An 8,058-nucleotide genomic window follows, 5' to 3' on the forward strand; every position below is an offset into this window, starting at 1 on the left:
AAAATTGGGATAAGATAATGAGTGTGGGGCTGATACTTTGGATAGGGCCATCAAAAAAAGACTTTGTGAGAAGACACAGGAACAGATAAATGAATGAAGTGAAAAAGAAAGTTATATGTACATTCCAGATACTCTAGAAAGGGAAAGCAGAGAGTTCAAAGGCTCTGAGGCAAAATCAGGATTAGCGTATTCTAGGAATTGGAAAAAGGCCAGTGTAACTAAAGTAGAGTGAATGGGACAGGGAACAAGTAATAAAAAGCAAAGTCAGACCATGAGAGGGAGCAGGAAAATCCTGTAAGCACTTAGAAGTTTTGGTAACTCCTTAACTTACAGTAGGGTTATACCCCAACAAACCCATTGTAAACTGAAAATATCATAAGTCAAAAATGTATTTAATACACCTAATCTCCAAACATCACTGCTTAGCCTAGCTTAGCTTAAACCAGCTCAGAACATTGACACTAACCTACAGGTGGACAAAATTATCCAACACAAGTCTATTTTATAGTAAATTCATAAATATACCATGTAATTTATTGAAAACTACGCTGAAAGTTAAAAACAGAATGATTGTATAGGTACTCACTATTTTTTAAATTTTATTTTATTTTATTATAGACATGTGGAGTACAAGATAGGATTAGCCACACAAGTAGGCTTCAGGTAGGCAAAGTTTAAGCCTCCAACTAGTCCTCACTTGACCTGGTTTGGGGCCAGGTACCTTTTGTGTTGTTACATGCTCCACCCTTGTAAGAGTCCAGTGTCTGCCAATCCCTCCCTTTGGGGCTCACTATTAACATACACACCACATTCACACCATCATAAAGTCAAAAAATTATAAATCAAGCCATTATAATTCAGGACCTTCCATATTTGGATTTTTTTATAGGATAATAGAGAGCTCTTAGAATGGATTCCAAGACATATTCAGAATTTCATTTTAAAGAATTAATTTTGACTCTTGTGAGAAGAATGGATTGTAAGAGAGCAGTGGTATAAACAGAAATACAAGTTAGTAAAGCTGTTGCACTAATACAGGCAGGGATGATGGTGATTTGGTCTAGAATAATGCTACCTGAGATATAGGGGGAAAAAAGTGGATTAAGGGCATTTTTTAACTTGTTGCTAAACTTCAAGCAGTAAGTAAGAGAAAGAGAGAAACCAAGGATGGATCTATAGATTTTGGCCTGAGCAACTGGTTGAAAGGAGATGCCATTTGCTGAGGGGATAAACCCTGGGGACAGAGGAGGAATAAAAAGTTTTGTTTGGAATATGCTGAGTTTGAAGCATATATAAGGCTTACGCAGAGAGTCAAAGTAAGCAATTATGAATACAATTCTGAATTTGAAGGGAGCAATCAGAACTGAATATTTTATGCTTGACAGTGAGATTTGTCAGCATATTTGCCTATTTTTCATAGCCATATTATTACATTTTGGTGCAAGTGAAGAATAAGCAGGAAGTTGGATTTCAGAAGGTTAGCACTCTACTAAGAAGGCAGGATGGAGACTGGAGGAAAAAGGTTGACAGTGCACCATGAAAATTCAACTGAGAAAGATGGAAAATAAGGACATCAGAAGAAGACAGATAATGTAAATGTGGTAATACAACTGAACTAGAAGAGTCAGGAAATTAGAGTAGCATACATCAGAGGATGGAGATGTTTGAGATTTTAGAGGAATGTCATTATCAGAAATATTAATATCTAGAGATGTGATCATTAAGATGCATTGTAGGGCAGAATTACTATATAAATGAAAGAAGGATTGAGAACCAAGGGTTTATATAAACTATCTACAAACATGGAGAATGAAGGTAAAAGTAATGGTGGTGAGAAAACTGTGACCCAGGTGTTAGAATCTTCAAAGAATAAAAGGGAGTGATCTGTATCCTAGATGCTATTTCAACACAAAAGGACGTGATGACTACAATGAACAACAATGTATTGTACTCATATTTTTTTAAAATGCTAAGGAGTATATTTTAAGTGTTCTTACCACAAGAATGACAAGTGTGTGAGTAAAGTAATGCATATTTTAATTAGCTTAATTTAGCTATTCCACCATATATATGTGTGTGTACCTGTACATATATACATTTCAAAACATTATGTTGTACATGGTAAATATATACAATTTTGTCTGTCAACTTAAAAACATTTTAAGCTGGATAGAGTGGATCATGCCCGTAATCCTAGCACTGTGGAAGGCTAGGGCAAGAGTATTGCCTGGGCGCATGGGTTCGAGACCTGGGCAACATGGAGACACTTCATCTTAACAATAAATCAAAAAAATTAGCTGGGCATGGTGATGCATACCTGTAGTTCCAGCTACTTGGAAGGCTGAGGTGGAGGAGTCACCTGAGCCCACCAGGTTGAGGCTGTAGTGGCTGTGAGCGTACCACTGCACTCCAGCCTGGGCAACAGAGTGAGACTCTGACTCAAAAAAGTAAAAAATAAAACAATAAAATAAAATAAATTTTAATACAAAATCAATTTTTTAAAAAAATAGCAGATAGTATAATCAAATGGCATAAAAATAGTTAATGCCTCTTAGATGGGAAAGAAACAAGTATTTGGAAGTTGCAAGAATAACACTATCCTATCTATAGAAACAGGAATAAATGTAGTATGGGGGGAAAAATCACCACTTAGTAGAGATACAAAGGAAGTCAAGTTCTCAGTGGGAAACCATGCTTAAAATTTAAAGATACAACCAATTCCTGATCAAAACTCCAAAAGGCCATGCCATAAAGAGGCAAGATAGACAAGAGGGACCTCATCAAACCAACAAGCTTCTGCAAAGCAAAAGAAACCATCAAGAGAGCAGGAAGACAGCTCACAGACTGGGAAAAAATATTTGCCAACTGTATATCTGACAAAGGCCTAACATCAGGATGTACAAGGAACTCAAATGTGCCAAAAGGAAAATAACAAACAGCCCCATTAAAAAGTGGGCAAAAGACATGAATAGACACTACTCAAAAGAAAATATACGAGCAACCAACAGACACATGAAAAAATGCTCAGCCTCACTAATCATCAGACAAATGCAAATCAAAGCCACATTGCGATACCATCTAACTCCAGTAAGAATGGCCATCATTAATAAAACAACAGATGCTGGCAAGGATGCAGAGAAAAGAGAACACTTCTACACTGTTAGTAGGAGTGCAAACTAGTTCAACCTCTATGAAAAACAGTGTGGCAATTCCTAAAAGAACTAGAAATTGACCTTCCATACGTCCCAGCAATCACTCTTCTGAAAATATACCTTAGGCACTAAAATCATTCTACAAAAAAAATACTTGTGCACTCATGCTTATTGCAGCACTATTCACAATAGCAAAAATATGGAACCAGCCATGCTGTCCATAGAAACTGGATTGGATTTTCAAAATGGGGTATATATACATGATGGAATATTATGCAGCCATAAGGAAGGACAAAACTATGGACTTCACAGCTACTTGGATGGATTTGGAGTCTATCATACTCAGTGATCTACCACAGAAACAAAGAACTTGGTAAGACAAGTTCTCACTCATAAGTGGACCCTGAACACCTATTATGATATTACAAGAAAGGGATGGCAGTAGCGAGACACTGTCAGGAGAGGGAGGTGGGGGCAGATAATATCAGTAAGAGTGCCTGATCCTAATCCAGGTGAAGTGAGGCCCAACTTCACCTGCAGCTAGACCACTTATGTACCCAATCCTGACTTGTATCCCACAACTTTAAAATAAAAATAAATAAATAAATTTAAAGATGAAGACAACATTTGGAGAAGTATCTAGCATATTTTGCTGAAAATAGATTCTGAGCTTCAAAAGATTGAGTTTAAAGGGTTTGAAAAGTCACGGAAGAATGGAAAGATGGATCATATTAGAGTAAGCATGGAACTATAACAAGGTAAGAGACTGGCTGATGAAAGACACCTAGGAGGAGAGGTGAAGTCAAAGGGATGACAAAGTTGAAAGCTCTGGGTCCTCCTTTCTCCCATTATTAAGTTTATACCAGTTTGGCAATAATTAATGGGCAAATTTCTTTTGTGAGAAATCCAGAAACTAATTGAAAGGCACCTATACCCTGAACAAATGCAAAATCAGACTCACTGAAGTCAGTATGAAGTTTCAAGACACCCTCTCACCAGAATTCCTACTCCTAGAACAACACTGTATGACCAGGAAAAAAACCATTAGCTCTCAGGTTCTCCCAAGGGAGGATAGAGGTTGGTTCACATATCCAGCCTCTAACTTTTATGAGGGATCTCCCCAGGACTAGTTTCTGTCTTACCAGTCATAGAGTTCTGACAGGACAGGTACAGTGAAATTTTTAAAGGAGAATGGAGATGGCGGGTTGGACTGGTAATCACCATAGATCCTTCTCCCTGGACAGTACAGTGAAAAGGTAAAAAAAAAAAAAATCCCTGCTCTCAGCTTTCCCTAGGAAGGAAAAATATAAATCCATACATTCAATGCCCTAACTTGTCTGTGGATACACAAAGAACGGCCACCTGTCTTGCCAGTCAGGGAGCTATCATGAATCTTCACAGTATAGCACTAGCTGGGAAAGAAAAGAGGCGACAGCTTGGAATGGTAGATGTCATTAATCTTTCCCCTTGCTAGCAGACAGAGAAAAAAATTTTTTAAATTGTAGCTATCAGCTTCTCCCTGGGGAAAGAAAGAGGTGATCCAGAATCTCATATCCCAACTCCTCTGAGGCTGACCAGAAAATTGGTTTTTCTGTCTTGCCAATCAGAGAACTCTAGAAGATCAGCACAGTCTAGCTGCCTGAGGGGAAACAGAGAGAGTGGTGAACACAATTACTATCCTAGATCAATTGAGAGCAAGTAGACAAAAACCACAGCTGCCTGCTTTTCCCCAAGGAGGAAACGGGTTGTTAGAGGATCTCACAACCTGTGACTGGCTGTTTGGGGGTCTTATGTATGAGACCAGTCCATGAAGTATGGGGGTGGTGACATTTTGTCTCATGCATAGACAATAACACAGAGTCAAAAAAAATGGAGAATCTAACAGACTTTTTATTAAAAAAAGAAACAAGATATATTCCAGAAATTCACTCTTATGAAATGAATTTTATTATTTACCTAATAGAAAATTTGAAAATAATTGTCATAAAGATGCTCACCAAAGTCAAAATCACAATGTATGAACAATGAGAATTTCAACAAAAATGTAAAATATATTTAAAAGTATCAAACAGAAATTATAGACCTGAAGAATCCAATAAGTAAACTGAAATATTCACTATAGGGGTTCAATAGCAGAGTAGATCAAGAAGAAAGGATCAATGAACTTGAAGGCCAGTCATTAGAAGTAATTCAGTCAGAGCAACAAAAAGAAAAAAATAAAAAGAATGAAGAAAGGTTAAGGAACCTATGTAACACCATTTGATGGATTATTATACACGTTATGTGAGTCCAGGAAGGAGAATAGAAAGAAAAATAATTGAAAAGCTTACACATAGACATAATGACCAAAAACTTTTCAATTAGAAAAAAGAAATGGAATCCAGATACAAGAAACCCAAAGACCACCAAATAAGATGAACTTAATGAAATCCACTACAAGATCCATAACAATTAAATTATCAAAAGTAAAACGCAAAGAGAACTTCAAAAGCAGCAAGAAAAATCTACTTATAAGATACATAGGAACCCCATAAACATCAGGGAGTTTTTCAGTAGAAACTTTGCAGGCCAGAAGACTGCAATAAGTAGATTGGTATGTCAGTGTGTTAAAAGAAAAAAACACTTAAACCAAGAATATGATACCCAGCAAATCTATACTCCATAAATGGAGGAGAGAAAAAGACTTCCTCAGACAAACAAAAGCTGAGGGAATTTATCACCTCTAGACCTGCTTACAAGAAATATTAAAAGGAGTTCTTCAAACTGAAACAAAAGAACAATAAGTGGCAATGCAACAACAGCATAAGAAAGAATGAATCTCATTGGTAAGAGAATATATAAAGACAAATATAGAGTACAGTACTACTATAACAATAGTGAGTAAATCACTTTTAGAGTGAAAAGACAAAAATATTTTAAATAACTATAACCAAAAATATGATTAAAAGCACAAAATAAATAGGTGCTAATTTTCACAACAGTAACATGAAGTGAGTGGGAAGAGAAGGTAAAGTGTAAAATCTTTTAATGAAATTAAACTTCAGTTGTTATCAACTTAAAATAAATTGTTATGACTATAATATATTTTGTGTAAGCCCCAAGGCAGCCACAAAAATTTACCTAAAGAAGTTACACCCAAAAAAAAAGAGAAAGAAGTCAGAGTATCATGATTAAAAAACAAAACAAAAGACAAAAGAAGACAGCAAGAGGAAAAGACAGACAAAATAACTTAAAAACTATAACCAAAAGCAGTTAACAAATGGCAATTGCAAATCCTTTGCTATCAATAATTACTTTAATTGTAAATTTATTAAGCCCCTCAGTCAAAAAAAATAGAGACTGATGAATAAAAATAATAATAAGAGCTGGGCTCGGTGGCTCAGCCTGTAATCCCGCGCCTTTGGGAGGCTGAGGTAAGTGGATTGCCTGAGCCCACAGGTTCAAGACCCACCTGGGCAGCAAGACCTCATCTCTACAATAAATCAAAAAATCAGCCGGGCATGGTAGCATGCGCCTGTAATTCCAGCTACTTGGAAGGCTGAGGCGGAAGGATCGCCGGAGTCCAGCAGGTCGAGGCTGCGGGGGCCGGGAGTGGCCGATGCACTCCAGTCTGGGCGACAGAGTGAGACTACAACTCAAAATAATAATAATAATAATAATAAGACCCAAATTTATGCTGTCTATAAGAAATTTGCTTTAACTCCCTTAGGTGATTTGTTAGTCTGCTAACTTGTGATTTAAAAAAAAAAGACAGAAACTCGCTTTAGATTTAAGGACACAAGTAGGCTGAAAATGAAAGGATGGAAAAAGTATTTCTGGCAAATAGTAACCAAAAAAACAGGAGTAGCTGTACTTAGATAAAATAGACCTTAAATATAAAACCATTACAAAATATGAAAAGAGATATTTTATAAAAATAAAAGGGTCCATTCAACAGGAATGTATAACAATTATAATTATATATGCACCCAACATTAGAGCATCTAAATATATAAAGTAAATGTTGATAAAACTGAATAGACAAAAATACAACAATAGAAGGAGACTACAATACCATTTTCCAAAATGGATAGATCATCCAGACAGAAAATCAATAAAGAAACAATAGATTTAAATAACACAATAAACCAAATGAACCTGACAGGTATACACAAAATATTCCACACAACAGCAGGTGGATAAGCATTTTTCTCAAGGGCACTCAGATCTTTCTCCAGGACCTAGTGTATGTTAAGTCACAAGATAAGTTGTAACAATTTTTAAAAGATTTAAACTATACTGGAGGAGGTCGGGCAGATGGCGGCCGAGCCAGTCAGACTATGCAAGTCCCGTGTGAGTGAGTGAAGGTCTGGAAAATTTTTTGTTGCTGGCGAGCAAGTGGGCATGTGAGTGGCTGACTGAGTGAGGGCTAGGGAGCTGGCGGCCAGGGCTCTCCTGGTGCAGCGGCTGGTGCCACAGCTGCTGGGCTTGGACCCTGGAGATTACTGGGATGCAGAAGCCTAGCGCTGTTTTTTTTTCTTTTCTTTTTAAATCAACAAACCCTTCCTGGGAAGAAAATGATGGGAGAGACTGCCTAAGTGGGGCTCGTGAGCAAGTGGCCAGGCCCCTGGTGCAACAGTTGAAGCTGCTGCTTCTCTACTTCATTCCTGGCTCTTCCCAGGTCACAGACGCCGACCACCATATTTTTATTTTTTAATGGACAAAAGTAGCAGGGGGAAAATACTGTCCCACGCTCTCCCTCACCAGTGCAGCAGGAGAGAGACGGCGGGCTCCTGGCTTTGTCTCACCACTTCAGCACCCGGCAGGGCACTGGCAGCAGAGGCTGCAGAGGAAGTCCAGAGGCAAAGTTCCACAGAAGAGGACAAGCGAGGGATCCCAACACCATCTTTTTTTTTTTTTTTTTTTT

Source organism: Carlito syrichta, unplaced genomic scaffold (genome assembly GCF_000164805.1).
Source record: "Carlito syrichta isolate Samal-C Ts95f unplaced genomic scaffold, Tarsius_syrichta-2.0.1 Scaffold304046, whole genome shotgun sequence".
Lineage (NCBI taxonomy): Eukaryota > Metazoa > Chordata > Mammalia > Primates > Tarsiidae > Carlito > Carlito syrichta.